The sequence below is a fragment of the Trachypithecus francoisi genome, unplaced genomic scaffold (assembly GCF_009764315.1).
Source record: "Trachypithecus francoisi isolate TF-2019V2 unplaced genomic scaffold, Tfra_2.0 Lachesis_group7, whole genome shotgun sequence".
Lineage (NCBI taxonomy): Eukaryota > Metazoa > Chordata > Mammalia > Primates > Cercopithecidae > Trachypithecus > Trachypithecus francoisi.
The window spans coordinates 97,819,690-97,836,563 of record NW_022681472.1 but is presented as its reverse complement, the minus strand read 5'-3'; the positions used below and the strand labels follow the sequence as shown (position 1 = coordinate 97,836,563).

Below are 16,874 nucleotides of genomic sequence, written 5' to 3'. Positions count from 1 at the left end.
GATGTGCTGGCCTGTGTGGACAGTGTTGAAGCCCCACTAAGCTTCCCAAACCTTATCTATATAAATGACCCCTAAACCTCTCCACTTGGGAATCTGTGTACCCAGGTGGCCTTTCTCAAGCATTGTGTGCAAATAAACTACATGTAACCGTATTCCATATTTCCTGATCTTTTTAAGGTTGACAGGAGCCATGAGCACCCTCACGTAGCCTCACTGTCACCCTAGACAAGCTGACTGCAGGCTTGGCTCAGAGGTCAGCTCTGCTGGACACAGGGAGGGACTCAGGACACCCATGGGCAGGCAGAGGCTGGGTCTGATGTGCAGCTGCAGGGCCAGTGGAAAAGGGCTGCCTCATGAGGAACTGTTTTCTCCCCACTTCCCTTCTGAGGTCCTGGGATGAGCCTTGAGCAGATGCCCCCATTCCACCAGCCTTCCCTCCTGGCCTCCCCTTCTCACACCCAGTTCTCTTCCTCCTGCCCAGGTCCCAGACGCCGAAGCTCTGCTGCCTGCAGAGGGCAGGAGAGGTGTCTGGGGCTTTGGGGGCCATAAGGATGGCCCAGATGCTGGCCCTTCCCTGGGTGGGAGAGCCACCTGCCCACCTTTCCCCAAGGCTACTGCCCAGGCTCTCCCTTGACTGGCAGCCTCCTCCCAGACACAAGTGGGCCAGGTGGTCCTCTCTCTTAAGGGGGTGGCCGAAACCCGGATCTTGCACATGTGGTGCTGTAGTTCCCCTGGGGTCCCTGAGGGAAGCCGGGGACTCTGTGGTCTCCATGGCAGGGAGCCCTGGGCTTGGACGCCATGCCATCCTTACAGCCATCTGAAGGGCAGGAAGGCCTGGCCAGGCTGGAGATGGTGAGAAATCTGGACTTGAGGGTAGTGGCGGCAGCTGCTGTCACCTCTTCATTGTAGATGGGGGCTGAGCTCAGCGGGCAGGGGCCGCTGAAGTCACACAGCTAGGGAGAGGGGAAGCTAGAACTGAGTCCAAATCTGTGGGACCAGGAGCTGGGTTCATCCTCCTGTGACCCTGACTCTTGGTGAGGAGACACCCTGAACTGGGCAGGGTGGCAACCATGACAGGCATGGGGAGGTGGCAGGTCCCCAGGCTCACTTGCTCCTTTGCACAGAGGGCCCTCTGGCCTGTGGACAGGGGCACCCTCCCAAGGCTCAGCCCTGCCACCTGCAACACACTTTGCCCAGGATAAGTAAGTCACACTGCCCATTTTTCAGGGCAATAAATTTTAATAAAGAGTTGTATTTTCCCCTGCGAGACCCAGAGTGAAGGCTGTCTCTTCAGCGATAGGGTTCACGGCAGCTCAGGCTCACTTCCATCATGAGCTGTCTCATGAGGACTCTCATAAACCTCTCTCTCTCTCTCTCTCTCTCTCTCTGCCCCCGCCGGTTCCAAAAATGAAGCCGCCAGCTCTCACCGTACCTTGCTGTTGAACTGAATGACAGACATTATTCAAACCCCCCACCCTAGGGCTCAAGATTAGGGGAGCAGGACAGAGTTCGGGGCAGCTTCTAAGAGGGAGGAGCCCCGGCTGGGAGGCCTTAGAGGATTCTAGTGTGACGGGGGGACTACTGGGTGTCTCTGAGGCCCCTGGTGGGTGCTGAATGCTCTGGCCTCCCCAGGGCTCAGCCCAGCCCTCGCTCTGCAGGACCCTGGGGCCAGGGTCTCCCTCTGGCAAGTGGTCCCAGGCCTTCTGACCACCACCTTTGCCAGTGGCCTCATCACAGTTTGTTCCTAAAACCAGAGTCTGCTCCTCACTGGCCCTAAAGCCTCAACCTCCAGCGCCCCTCCCGTGCCCCGTGACCCCTTCAGCCTACACACGAGCTTTCTGTTTGTGGTGGGGTCCCTGCCCCTCACAGAGGGGCACCAATGAGGGTCGTTTATGTAAGAGCAGGGCTGCATCCACAGCTTGCAAAGGACAGAAGTTGAAAAAAACTGCTTTATTGCAGCTCAACAATTAAGTAAATAAACAGCCTTTCTGTTTATGGAACTCAATCACGGTGTTTAATTAATTGAATTGTCCTCTCCAACACATCTGCAGGGGTCATCAGCATGCTATGGGCTCCTCTTTCATTCGTGTTCATATTCTGCTTCTTGGGTGATACCCTGAGTCACAACTAAGAGATGGGGGCAGCCCAGAGAAGGCTGAGGCGGGGTCTCTGCACTGCTGTTTTGGGACAGGCATGTGTCCCCTTACTCTCAAGGCTTCCTTGGAAGCTGACCGCACGCAGTGAGGCTGTGCCTTTCCTCAACTGTGCTTGGGGACCCTCCATGGGGCACCAGGGCCAGTGCTGCAGGTGCCTTGGAGCTGGCAGGTGCCCAGAATGGGGAAGGAGGCAGTAGTGGATGGGAGAGGCCTGACGGAGGGGATGCTCCTGGCCTGATCCTCGCGCTACCATTGGTGCAGAGCGAGAAACCAGGAAAGGCCTGGGTGCTCCCCTGTGCTCACTGGGTGGTGGGCAGAGACCCCCTTACTTGTGACTTGAGAGGGAGCCTCTGGCTTTCTGAGCATGTGGGTGTGTGCCCATTTCCACGAGGGGCTCCGTCTGCAGTCCGTGTGTGTGCTGCTCATGTGCTCGTGTGTGGGAGCATACATGCATACATGCACTGTGGCAATGCATACGTGCACATGCATGTGCCAGAAGCTGGAGGGACAGAGCTTCCCCTGCCCAGCCAGCCCTGCTGGCCAGGAGCCTGCAGCCACCTGCCTCAGTCTTCTCCAGGAATGACCCAGAACCATTTTCCTCCAGACCCTTGAGGCGACACAGACTACTCCCGCTCTGTGGAAAGGAAGCTTGAACCCTGGCAGCTCCTTTCTTTGTGCTGGTTGAGTCAACCCATCTGCCTGTCCATCCATCCACACATCCCCCTGTCCATCCATCCACCCATCCCCCTGTCCATCCATCCACCCATCCCCCTGTCCATCCATCCACCCATCCCCCTGTCCAATCATCCACCCATCCCCCTGTCCATCCATCCACCCATCCCCCTGTCCATCCATCCACCCATCCCCCTGTCCATCCATCCACCCATCCCCCTGTCCATCCATCCACCCATCCCCCGTCAGTCCATCCATCCACCCATCCCCCTGTCCATCCATCCACACATCCCCCTGTCCATCCATCCACCCATCCCCCTGTCCATCCATCCACCCATCCCCCTGTCCATCCATCCACACATCTCCCTGTCCATCCATCCACCCATCCCCCTGTCCATCCATCCACACATCCCCCTGTCCATCCATCCACCCATCCCCCTGTCCAACCATCCACACATCCCCCTGTCCACCATCCACACATCCCCCGTCAGTCCATCCACCCATCTGCCTGTGCGTTCAGCACCCATACGCCTGTCCATCCGGCACCCTGGCCCTTACTGGCTGGCCTGCTGTGACTCTCATCCACACCTGCAGCCCCACCAATCTGCTCCCCCTCTCAAGGACCCTGTCCTCCACCTCTAAAGTGGGGATGCTGGGCAAGGCGGGTATGAAGTCAGGGGGAGACTGGTTGAAAGCAAACCCCAGAAGCCCAGAGATTCCCCCTAGACGAGGCCCAGCCTGGGAGACCCTCACCTTTTATCTCTACTTGGCTCGGGCCCTTCCACAGTGGGTGCTCCATAGATACTCCCGGATGCGATCCCAACAGACCCACCCTGGCTGCTCGCCACCTGCCTTGGCTGGTTCCTGGGCTGGGTCCCCCACTGTTATGTGGCTGCCACGCTGCCCAGCCCCGGTTCGCAGCCCTTAAGTGCCTCCTCCCACGATGGGCAATGCCGAGCCCCTTCCGCCTTGTGCCATGATAAAGGGCTTACGGGGGTTTCTTATTGACTGAATTTTATTTGCTGACATTAAATGGGGCAGTGGGCTGGTGGGCCTGGCTTCCCGGTTCATAAATGGGATCAAAATGTCACTGTAATTCTGTTAAAACCTTTTAAAAGGATGGTTGTGCCAGTCAGATCTAGTTTGTAAATCTGCTCCAGCTGCTGTGGGTCTCCTGGGGCCAAGAGGCCCGCCCTGTCCTCCCTTTTCTCCGCTGGTGCTGGTCCTCCCTCCCCACATCTCCTGCTCCACCATGAGCGTCCGGCTGAGCCCGTGTTGAAGCTGCAGACATACATCCACAGGCCGTTTGAGTATTGAAAACCAAGCAGTGCTGAGTGGAAGAAGTCTGTCTGTCCATCCACCCATCCCCCTGTCCCTCCGTCCACCCATCCCCCATCTGTCCACCCATCTGCCTGTCCATCCATCCACCCATCCGCCTGTCCATCCAGCACCCATACGCCTGTCTGTCCATCCACCTATCCCCCTGGCAGTCCATAAACCCATCTGCCTGTCCGTCCATCCATCCATCTGCCTGTCTGTCTACCCATCCATCCCCCTGTCCAACCATCCACCTATCCCCCTGTCAGTCCATGCACCCATCTGCCTGTCCGTTCAGCACCCATATGCCTGTACATCTGGCACCCTGGCCCTTACTAGCTGGCCTGCTGTGACTGCTCCCTCCTGGACCTACTGGGCCAGGTCTCCCCACTTCACAGGAAGTGGGGCCGGGCCTCTCCCTGGTGACCTCAGTACCAGAATTCACACTGTGCTCCTTGTCAGTCTGCCCCTGACTTCATGCCCGCCTTGCCCGCATCCCCACTTTAGAGGTGGAGGACAGGGTCCCTGAGAGGGGCAGCAGATTGTTGGGGCTGCAGGTGTGAATGACCCTTGGAGCAGGCCAACTGAGATCCTGGCTCCTCCTGTAGTGTGTGGAGCCCTCCTCTCCTGCTGTCTGGATTTGGACTCTGCTGCCTGGGGTCCAGGCTTCGCGGGGCTCCTGCACCCTTCTTCAGGGCAGCCTGTGACAGAGGGTCTTCTCACCTCATTCCAGAGGGGGTCTGACGCCTGGAGGAGCGGGTCCTGTGTTCGCTCTCCTGGGCACCCATTGCGGAGGTGGGCAGTTCTGCTTCCTAACTCACACTCATGGTCCACCCACTGCCTCCTGAACGCCACGAGGGCCGCCGCAAGACTGATCCCCGGAAAGTCTCTGAGGTGGAGAAAAAGCTGTGGGGCTTCAGGGTGGGTTCGGGGTCTTTCAGTCACGAAGCCACTGCCCAGGGCCTTAGCCACATGGCCACTGGGGTCATGGCCATCACAGGACCCTTCCTGTGAAGGAACTCACCTCCCCAGACAGCCTGGACGTTTCCAGGGTCAGCGTTCTCTCCCGGCACCTCCTTGGTCCGCACGGATGTTTCCGGGGTCAGCGTTCTCTCCCTGTACCCCTTGATCCACAGGGATGTTTCCAGGGTCAGTGTTCTCTCCCAGCACCCCCTTGGTCCGCACGGACGTTTCCAGGGTCAGCGTTCTCTCCCGGCACCCCCTTGGTCCCCATGGACGTTTCCGGCATCAGCGTTCTCTCCTGGCACTCTCCTGGTCCCCACGGCCTCCAGGCTTCTCACTGTCTCCCTCCAGCTCACAGCAACCACCCACAAGGGCGCATGGGGGAAGGGTAGCAGGGGAGGCTCTGCCCCACGCACTGTTGCCCCCCACACCTGGAAAGGGCTCCCCAAAGGTGCCCATCCCAGGACATCCTCCCACTGTTGTTGGCACGTCAGGGGCTCTATGCTGCTCTGTGCTGACGCACAGCCCCAAGCACAAAGCCCTCCTTCCACTGAGGAGGGTCTGGGTACCTGGGAGGTGAGTCAGCCTGGGGTGGTGAGTAAGTGGCCTGCGTCATGCCTCGCTAGCTGCTGGCACCTGCAGAGGAGCTGCCGTAGGAGGGCAGGGAGGGAACAAGCCCAGCCCCTCTGAGCTGAGCTGGGACTTCTCTGCTGCACAGCCAGCTGGAGGAGTTGTGCTTGGCTGGGGCCCTGGTGAGCAGGGGATTTGATGTGTGTGTGTGTGTGTGTGTATGTGCGCCCCACAGGCCTCAGACAGAGGGAGCTGGGGCCCAGAGCCAGGAAGATGATGAGAAGCGTTTCAGGCTCTGCTGGGTGCTGGGCCACAGGTCTCCAGTTCTCCTGCAGCCTCCTTCCCCTCCACACTGTCCCTGCCTAATTGCCCCCCCATCCTCTGGAGCACCGGCAGCCCCAGCACCTCCTCCCAGTCAGTGCTGTCCATGACCCTGCAGCGGGGACAGGTAGTTATACCCCAGGAACAGAGAGGAGCAGGGCCTTGCCCAAGGTCACACAGCACGCACCTCTAGGATGCTGGGTCTCTGCTGCGGACAAAGTCAGACTCCCGGTGGGGCACAGTGGCTCACACCTGTAATCCCAGCACTTTGGGAGACCAAGGCAGGCAGATCACTTGCAGTCAGGAGTTCGAGACCAGCCTGGCCGACATGATGAAACCCTATCTCTACTAAAAATACAAAAATTAGCCAGGCATGGTGGTGGGTGCCTGTAATCCCAGCTACTTGGGAGGCTGAGGCAGGAGAATTGCTTGAATCCAGGAGGCAGAGGTTGCAGCGAGCCAAGATCACACCACGGCACCCCAGCCTGGGCAACAGAGTGAAACTCTATCTCAAAAAAAAAAAAAATCAGACTCTTCTGCCCAAAGTGGAGGAGCAGAGTCCTGTCCTGTCCCCCACTGCCTAGGTGGGGAGACGAAGGCTGATGCTTGCAGTCAGTCCTGGCCTCCCAACACATGGTTCCTGTGCCCGCTGGAGCCTAGAGCAGAGCTGCCTCCCTGCCCGCTATCCTCTGGCCTGTGGGGTACCAGGGATGTTGGGAGGGTGTCTTGGTCCATTTGTGCCCTAACGACAAATTTCTGGGGCTGGGTAATTTCTAAAGAGCAGAGATTTATTTCTCAAAGCTCTGGAGGCAGGAAGTCCAAGGTCTAGGCACCGAGTCTGATCGGGGGAGGGACTTCCTGCTGCGCCCTCCCATGGCAGAAGGCAGAGGGCAGGGCAGGGGCGCTGTGTGGAGCCTCGTTCAGGGCCTTGGGCCCACAGGAGAGCAGCCTCACGGACTCATCACCTCTCAGTCCTGGGTTTTGGAGGGGTCACATTTGTACCATAGCAGACGTGGAGAGGGCAAGGCCAGGTGGTGGGCTGTGGGGTGTCCCCACAACAGCCCCTTTCACAGGGAACTCGGGACACTCCAGCGACCCTTGGCTTCACTCTGGGTGATGTTGTGCCGGTGTGTCCCGCTCTCTGGCCCCTTGGCGGAGGGGTTGCTGGGCAGTGCCCTGGCCCTTGAATCTGGCTGGTGCCTACCCTACCTGAGAAATTTCATGCCTCCAAAGTCCACACCTGGCACAGTAGGTTGGAGCTCAGGGACCACCACAGGCCTCCAACTCCAGACGCCCTTGTGGAGTGGCCTCTACCTGGACTGCTCTTCCCGGTCAAAGAGTAGTCTGGAGCCCCGGACCCTGGGAGGAGCCGGCCTGGGGCTGCCACAGTTATCCGACAGCATCAGTGGATACAAATGCCCATCATGTCAGTGTCTCCTGGGACTGCCAGGGGCTGCCAGGAACTGGGCCCCGGGATGCCAGCCTCTGCACACACTCCCTCTCTGGCAGTCTGGCTGTGCCCTTCTGGCCCCACTGCCCTAGGCTTACTGCTCAGCACCTCGAGCCCCTGCGTCAGCAGCAGGGCCAGGGATTAACCCTGGGGGAGCAGCTGTGGCCCAGACTGCCCAGGGCTGGGCGGGAGCCCGGTAGGGGATGTGCCTGTGGGAAGGAGTTGACCTTCTAGCTGTGGGCCAGCCCCGGACAGCCAGTGGGCCAGTGGGAGGCAGAGGCCAGAGGGTGGGAGGCCATGGCGGCTCCCGGTGTCTGAGATCACTGGCTGCCCCTTAGGCAGAGGCCGGAGAGCCAGTTGGGGCTGTCGCCTCCTTGGTCACAGCCCCTCCCGGACAGCCTCTCAGCTGAAGGCAGGGCTGTGCTGCCGGGTGTGGACCCTGCGGATGGGTGACTGGCACAGACCCCCTTCCACACAGACCCCGGCTTGCTGTGTTTTCTCTCGGGGAGGAAACAGTGCCCTCTGCCGGACTCTTCAGGGATTGCAGGTGCCCCTGACCCAGAAAGTAGCTTCTTCCCGGATCAGCCCAGAAGCAGGGCAGCCAGAGGCCCGCCAGGCGTGGATCTGGGCAGTGACGGCGTGTGTGAGCCACAGGCACTGTGTGACCTATGGGATGGCAGCGGGGCCAGGATCAGAGGATCCCAGAGGGCCTCTGGAAGGCGGGGTGCAGTGGCCCTGCAGGAAGGTGAGATGCAAATTTCAGAGGAACGGAGGGACGTGGAGGAAGCAAGGGACCCCTGGCAGGGGCTGGGGTGGGGCCCGGGGCAGCAAGGGGCCAGCAGGGCTGGGGGAGCCGCATTTCCTTGGGGCTCCCGAAGGCCCCAGTTTCACTGGGACAGGGGCCTGGGTCCAACTCCTGGGGAGGTGGATTCTTGGGGAGAGCCCAGGAAATGCAGGGAAGGGCAGGCGTTAGAGGTCGCGCCACAGGACGGGCTAGGTGGACAGGGCCCCGGCGCTGGGCAGGGGCTCCCTGAGGCCTCATGGGGGACAGGGAGGAGGGCCTGTGCAGCCTGTTTTCTTCCTCCTCACCTTTCTGTCCTTGTTCCCAGGGACAGCTCAGAAAAGCTCGCCTCTCCTTCCATACCTCCAATGGCCCCCCTCGCATACCTTCTGCTGTCCCCTCCCATGGCCACCCCAGGTCCCTGTCATTGCCCAGAACGCCCCACCCTCAAATCTTCCCACCTTCCTCTGGCTCCCCACTTCCCCCAGGGAGACCACAGTGCCCAAGCACGGACCCCTCAGTGTCAACGGGAAGGTTGTTCTTTCCTGGGCTCGCACCAGGCTAATTCCTCTGGGGGGCTGGAGTGCCAGGCACAGGGCAGGCACTGTGTTTCCTACATGACGTGCAGGATGAATGGAGGCCATGGCTGCAGGGACAGATGCTGGGAGGGCACACCTGAGGGCCTGCAGCAAGTGTGGAACATGGACGTGTATGGCCAACAGAGGCCTGAAGCCCAGAGCTGGAGCCTAATAACTGATGCTTCTTTCTGGCAGCTTGGACAGGAGGACCAGACCCGGCCCTGGCTCCTACTCTACTCCAACCCCAGGCACGCACTGAGCCCTGGCCCCGTCCCCTGTGGACCGTGTGGAGGGTGAGACCACGGGATGGGTGTCCGCAGGTGTGTGCTTTGCTCTTAACCCAGAGAAGCCAAGAGCTGTCTTCCTGCCTCCTCCCCCTTGGTGACTCAGTGCCGTCCCTGGCCACACTCCTCTCCTCTCGCCCCCACCACAGCTCCACACTGACTGAGGGTGCAGGTCCTCTGGGTGACAGGCAGCGGTCCTGGGGGTGGACGGGGGAGCTGACTCATCGTAGTGGGAGGAGAAGTGTCACAGCTGAAGTCCCCCAAGTTTGGACCCCCCGCCTGCTCTGGGAGAGCACCCAGGGCTACACCTTCTCAGCCGTGGGGAGGTCCCCTGGGCACCAGAACAAAGACCCCTTTACTCCAGGCTCCACCCTCAGAGGCCATGGGTTCCTGGGCTTTGGTCTCTCTCAGTCACCAGCTAGTGCTAGTGGCCTCTTTACTACAGGGGTCAGGAGGCTGTCCTGAGACATGGCAACAGGGACTGGCAGGGTATTGGGAGGTCCCAGGGTGGGATGGCCCCAGAATGCCCTGCTGGCAGTGGCCCTCAGGGGATGCAAACTTCTGCCTTGCCCTGTATCCATTCAGACAGCCCCTGCCTCAAGGGGCCCAGTGGGGACACTGGCTGAACCTAGGACTGGGACCTTGCAGAGAAGAGGCACAGATCTTCCCTCTCCCACGAGTTACTGGAGCTGGCCCATGGTCCCGGATGGGGCAGGTTCCTGGTGTTGAAGGGGGAGGGGCCAAGATGCTGGATGGGGCGGGGCCATGGTGCTGGATGAGGTGGCCCCTCTCCCGGCAGCCTCAGCAGCAGCCTCCTCCTTCCAGTGCCCTCTAGGATGCTGTCCGACACTACACCATGGTGCTACCTCCTCCGGCATCACGATTCTGCCTCACCAGCACCACAGCCTTGCCTACAGGGCCATGGCCCCAGACAGTGGCCACTGCCTCACTGGCTGTGAGTGTGCGCGGGGCCTCCTTCATCACACTCGGAGAAGAGGGACCCTGGGCTTCACTGGATGAAACTGGCAAGGGGTGGGGGTGGGCAGACCACCAGAGAGCGGTGACCCTCACTGTACCTCATCCCTGTGGTGCCCCCCGACAAGCCTCTGAAGGGAGGCCCCATCCTTCCCATTTTCCGTGAGAAGCCTGAGTGAGCAAGGAGCGGAGGCGACCCTGACCCCAGAGCGAGATGGCTGTGTCTCCCCGCCCTCCCTGCATTCCCCTTTCGCTCACAGTTTCCTGGGGCATTTGCCCTGGGGCCACCAGAGGAGAGGGGTCCGGCCCTCAGACTGTCCAGAAACACCTGGAGGGGTGGGCCCCTGCCACCTGCCCCTTGCCCACACAGCGCAGGGCTGTTGCCTGACAGCTCCAGCAGTCCCGCGGCCCTGGACGAGCTCTGTCCAAGGTGCTGAAGGAGAAGCGAGGCCCCCTGGGCGGTTTTGCTGCTCACTGATGTCCCCGCAAGGGCCAGGAAGGGTCAGGAATGACTTGGGTCTGAGAGTGCCCCTGGGCCCTCCGGGGAGCTGTCGTGTGTGTGTGTGTGTGTGTCCCAGTCGACAACCAGTGAGGAACTGAGGCCTCTGCCAGGCTCTGTGTGAATAAGCTTAGAAGCAGACGCCTCCTCAGTGGAACCCTCAGATGACCCAGCCCAGCTGGCACCTCCACTGTAGCTCAGAGCCACCCTGAGCTGAGCCCCTTATGAGTTCCTGATTACAGAAACCAAGAGAGAGTACAAACCGTTCCTGCTGTCTGGCACTCCTCGGTTCTGGGAAATTTGTTGCACTGACTGGCATGGGATTGGGTAAGCTGCCCTCCACCTCCAGGGGCATTCACTCAGTGGTTTCATGCCCCAGAGCCCCCAGTGAGACCAACTGAAACTGGCTTCTAGCTACGAACAAAGCCTTGCCCAGCTCTTTCCCCTCACAGTCCTGCTTCTCTTGAGAGACTCCCTTAGCAAAGCTCTTGAACAAAAGGCCTCATTGTATGCTCTCCTTCCAGGGAGTCTGACCTGAGACAGTGGCTGTTCTCAGCAGGGCTGACCATCACTCTGCAGGATCCTGGGTGATGAGAGTGGCCTCCCTCTGGAGACTGCCTCTGAAATGGTTCTGAAAGATGATTCCTCGTGGGTCTCTCATGTTTCTGCACATGGCCAAGTTTGTTCTTCTCAGGGCTGGACCCAGCACTCCCCTCGCAGGAATGGAAGTGGGGTGGGGGTGGGGGTGGGGGATGAGTAGAATCAAGCCATCGAGCCGGATCCTGAGCAGAATAAACATGGTCAACAAGGTTGAAGACCCAGGCCCTCCACCCTTGTTCTGCCAGAGCAAGAGGTGGGCTTTTCTTGAGAGGAGGCTGGGAGAGCAAGTGTGGGGAGAGGTGGAGAAGGGGACTTGCCTACCAACTGGGATCACAGCTGGAATCAGGGGCCCTGGGTCCCTGCCCTCACCAGGCTGGGAGCACCGACGCCAGCAGTGGGTGGGAGTCCTGGGTGCTAGAGGCACTGGAAGGAGGCTACAGTTGGTGAAGCCCCTTTGGGGCACCCACCTAGACTCCTGTCTTCTTCTCTGTGAGGTGGCTGGCAGGCCCCTGCCCAGCTCTCCCTTCCCTGGTGTCCCAGTTCTCAGGGTGTTTGTGCCTCCCTGAGGGTGAGCCATCCCTGGACCCCTGCAGCTCTCAGCACTTCTTATCTCTAGCAAAGGCCACCTGCAAACAAACCAGAAACTCCTCAATGTCAGGGTGTGACGAATCACCTATGGACTTCCCCAATGCCCCCATCACCAAAGGAAGTCTCCAATAAAGCACTGTTGAACAAAAAAAGAAATCAACATGAGGGCTCCTTGCTAAGCAAACTAGGAGTGAGCAAGGAATCCGACTCACTAGCTGAGGGTGTGTCAGGGGAGCTTGACTCCCTGGGACCTCACACCTTAGAGTCATCCCATCTCTAATCCCAGGGATGTATTCCTTCCAGAGCCTTTTGACCCTTGCCTGGACAGAGAGGAAAGGGACAAAGTCTTCCAGGCTTGCACAGCTGCCCACTGGCCCATCACCTCCCCATCCACTCCTCAGGAGCCACTCAGGTTTTGTCCTGAGACAATGGTGTTATAAAGAAGGTCATGAGAATGACAGTGGTAATAATGGTGATAATCATGATAGTGGTGGTGAACTCATGAGGATGATGGTGATGATTGTGATGGTGATGCTGCTGCTGCTAATAATAATGGTGTTGATATCACTATCAGTGATAGTGATAGTAATGATGGTGATGATGACGGTGATAGTGATGATGATGGTGATAATGGTGATGATGATGATAGTGGTGGTAGTGTTGGTGGTGATGGTGATGATAGTAATGGTGATGGTTATGATGGTGAAGACAATGATATTATCCATCATAGTGTTAATGATGAGGTGGTGATGGTGATGATGATAATGATGATGATGATGGTTGTGATGGTGAAGACAACGATTATATTATTATCCATCATGGTGTTGATGATGATGATGGTGATGGTGATGGTGGTGATGATGATGGTGATAGCGATGATGAAGATTATGATGGTGATGGTGATGATGATGATGGTGATAGTGATAATGGTGAAGATAATGATGGTCATAGTGGTGATAATGATGGTGATGGTGGTGATGGTGATATCACTATCAATAATAATGATAGCAATGATTATGATAATGGTGATGCTGATGCTCATATGACGGTAATAGTTATGATGGTGAAGACAATGATGATATCATTATCTGAGATAGTGATGACGATGGTGAGAGTAATGACAGTAATAACCATCATGGTGATGTCAAAGGTGGTAGGTTGGGGGTGGTAATGAGGGCATTTGTGTCAGTGTTGGAATTGGTGGTGGTGGTGACATTTGGTTTTGGTGGAGGCAATGAGGGTGTTGGCCAGGTGGGTGTTATGGGTGATAATGATGGTAGTGACGATTGACTGTCAGGCTCTGAGGCCACAAGTGGACTGACAGCTCTTCCTAAAACTGGCTTAGCTGACTGTCCACAGATTTAGACCATGCCTTCTTCAAGCCCCTATCCCTGTTGTAGGCTGGCAGGGGACATTCCCTTTAGTCTCTGAAAGGCTGCCTTCCATGGAGGCTGTGGAATGGACTCAGGCCCCTCCCTATCAGCCCAGAAAGAGAGACCAGGGCTGGGGGCCGATATGACCCCTTGCCAAAGCAGTTTTCATCTCTTTGGCCTCTTGTAGGCATTTGTGGGAGAGAGAGTGTTGTTTTCTCCTGAGCCAGGATGGATTGAAGATGACAACCCCACTCCTGAATGTTCCACTTGTCCTCAGATTGTACCCTGGGCAGGTGACATGGCTTAATGTTCCCAGTGTTCATTGAAGAGACCTGAGGCCAGAGAGGGAAAGTGACCAGGTTGAGCTCAAAGCTGAGTCCCTGCTCCTGAGACCTCCCTTCCCCAGGGACCTCTCTGTCTGGGGCAAACCCACCTTGTGTGGTAGGCTCTTCCCTAATTGAGGAGTCACACTCCTGGATTCTGTGCCCAATTCTGTCCCCTCATCTCTGGGAGCCCCTCCCTGCCTCAGCAGGCTCACCTGTAAGGGGGAGGGGGTCCGATGCCTGTACAGTGCTTCTGCACGATGCCTTTTCTTGGTGGGTCTAGCCAAACCTGAAGAAAGGAGGGTGGGAGAGAAGGAGAGAGGGGGAGAAGGAGTCAGAAAAAAGTCTAATGAGTCATTGGTTCAGCTGGGAGGTGGCTTGAGCTTCCAAGCAGTTAGTCGCAGAGAACGAGATTCTGTGCCAGTCTCCAGAAGGACGGCATCTGCCCCTCCCATTGATGAATAAAGCCATGCAGTAATGTCCCTTGGCACTGTCCATAAGCATGCCACTCTGCTGACTAATTCTTTTTAATTAGAAACAAGAAGGGCAAAAAGCGTTGTCCTTGGGAAGCTTGACAAGTGTGGGTTTCAGAGGCTGAGCTGCTGCTGGCCACCACTGCTCCTGGACTCGGGTTCCCTTACCACCCTGGAAGTAGAGCTCAGCCAGGGCTAAGTCTCAGATTCAGGCTGGGTGGTTCTGGGTCCCCCTAACTTGGCAAGAGGCTCAGCAAAGCAGCCTGGGAATGGAGCAGCTGCTGTTCTCACCCCTGGTGAGGTAGATGGGTATGACACCTGCACCTGCCCTCCAGCATGCTCACTGAGTATCCCCCATGGGGGCTGGGCCAGGTGCTGGTCATTCGGGCATGAGCAGGGCATGGTCTATGCCTTCAAGGTGCTCCAGGGCTGGTGGCACAATTAGCATTCAGGGGTGCCCCAGGTCTGTTGGAGTCCAGGGCAGGAAATGTGTCTCAGAGTCAGAGGGCATCCTCCATGCAGGAACTTGGAGCTGGCCCTTGGTGGACACACGAGGAGCCTCAGGAACAGGCATGGTCTACAGCACCCTTGAAGTGTTCCTCATGGCTCCCATAACCTCCTGCCACTCTGCCTGTGCCATGTGCCTGTCCTGGGCTAGGGGAGGCTTGAGGGCTGTGGCGTTTTCTCAACAGGAGACCCAGCCCAGGGCCAGTGCAAACCCACACCCAGTGATAATCATTGTAATAACAGTCGAACAGTGACATGGAGCAAGTGCTTTGTGTGTCAGGTTCTGCTCGACCTAATCCTTGCTGTCCGCCTGCCAGGTGGGCGCTGTCACCACTGCGATGATTACTGCAGCACAGGCGGGTTCTTGATTGTTGCTCAGCAACTTCGCACTGAGAGGATTGAGAGTCAGATGTCAGAACAGAAAATGGGTATTTCAGCAAACACTTTGAAATTCATCAGACCTCTCAGCACTGGTAACCACAGAAAGAGAAACTTCTGTTTTTAGTGACAGCTTGTTTGAAGAAACAGAAACAGGGGCTAGAAGCAAGTTTCCTCCAAGGCCAAGCTTGAAAAGCCTTCACTGTGGCGGGGTCTTCCACACCCAGCTCTGGGTGCAGGAGCTACTCACCAGCTGGGGTTTCATCTGATCTTTGAAACGAAGTGGAATCTCCCAGAGGCTTGGTGACAGCACACCATCATTCTGATCGCTGGCTCAGCCAAGCCATCCCATGAGTCATGCTCTCCTGGGAGACCCTCCACATGGCTGGGTGAGGAGATGGGGCTGCAGGGACTCGCAGCCTAACCCACTGCCTCTGGAAGGCTAGGCAGCCAATACGTGGTTTTCAGGAGTTCCCTATTACAGGAAACAAGGTCTGAATTGCGATATCCTGTCCTTTCTGTGCCTTAGGAAAGTGGATTGAAAAACTTGCCCACAGACACATAGCCAGTAATGACCATGACCGGAATCTGAACCCAATACTGTCTCCCTCAAAACCTTACCCTCATTAGTAAAATCTATTGTCAGCCAGAAAGCAACCTGGAGTTGGGGTGCTCATATAATGAAGGTGGTGGCAGTGAGGGGGAAGTGGCAAGCACTGTGGTGTGGTGATGGTGACTGAGATGTAGATGATGGGAATAACAGTGAGTAGTGGTGACAGTGCGGGGTCATGGTTATGAGGTGGTGACAGTGGGGGGTCACGGTTATGAGGTGGTGACAGTGGGGGGTCATGGTTATGAGGTGTGAGAGTGGGGGGTCATGGTTATGAGATGGTGACAGTGGGGGGTCACGGTTATGAAGTGTGAGAGTGGGAGGTCATGGTTATCAGGTGTGAGAGTGGGAGGTCATGGTTATGAGGTGGTGACAGTGGGAGGTCATGGTTATGAGGTGGTGACAGTGGGAGGTCATGGTTATCAGGTGTGAGAGTGTGAGGTCATGGTTATGAGGTGGTGACAGTGGGAGGTCATGGTTATGAGGTGGTGACAGTGGGGGGTCATGGTTATCAGGTGTGAGAGTGGGAGATCATGGTTATGGGATGGTGACAGTGGGAGGTCATGGTTATGAGGTGGTGACAGTGGGAGGTCGTGGTTATGAGGTGGTGACAGTGAGAGGTCATGGTTATGAGGTAGTGAGAGTGGGGGGTCATGGTTATGAGGAGGTGACAGTGGGGGGTCATGGTTATCAGGTGTGAGAATGGGAGTTCATGGCTATGGGGTGGTGACAGTGGGAGGTCAGGGTTATGGGTTGATGGCGGTGGACACAGTGGTGATGGAAATCATTGGTGGTGCTGGCTGTGACAGTTGCATTGATGGAGAGTTGAAGTGGTGGTTTTGCTGGTGGTGGTAGGACTACCTGGGGTAGTGGTGGAGAAAATGAGGTTGGTAGAGGTGGAGATGATGACACAAAGTTTACAGGTAAGATGGTGGGTGTGGTGGGGATGTAACGGAGTTCCTGGGTGGAAATGTTGGTGACAAGAATGAAGGTGGGGTGGTGCTCACGGTTTGGGGTAGTATGGAGAGTGTGGTTATGATGGCTGCGGTGGAAGGGGCTGTGGTGGGGTGGTGGTGATGGGAGGCCATGGTGATGATGGTAGTTGGGATGGTGGTGATGGTGCTGATGGCAATTAAGATGATAATGGTGGTGATAGTGCCAGGAGGCCACATTGTTGATGGCAGTTGAGGGGATGATGGTGGTGGTAGTGGTGATAGTTGTGGTGGTGGGAGAGTTGGTGGTTTTGATGGTGGTGATGCAGGTGATGACTGGCAGTGGGGTGGGATGAAGTGGTTGTGATAATAATTATGGCAACTCGTAAATGGGACATTCAGGTCCGAGCCTGAGCCACTCGTGGGAGAGCGGTGGGCCTTGGTGAGCACGCCTCGGGGTGAGAAAGGCATGTAGGGGTCTGGCCCGTCCCTCCCGTGGCCAGTCGCAGCTCCTGGGAGATTCA

The 16,874-nt window shown here is 57.4% G+C and overlaps 1 long non-coding RNA gene across 1 annotated transcript; it reads right to left on the bottom strand.

The window, feature by feature from the left end:
* Positions 1-1,219: 1,219 nt before the first annotated feature.
* Positions 1,220-5,161, bottom strand: LOC117079565. The gene is made up of 2 exons (XR_004435498.1): positions 4,869-5,161; positions 1,220-1,444 (listed from the first exon to the last, which is right to left on the bottom strand). It is a non-coding gene; the product is annotated as an uncharacterized LOC117079565 (long non-coding RNA).
* Between the last annotated feature and the right edge of the window lie 11,713 nt (positions 5,162-16,874).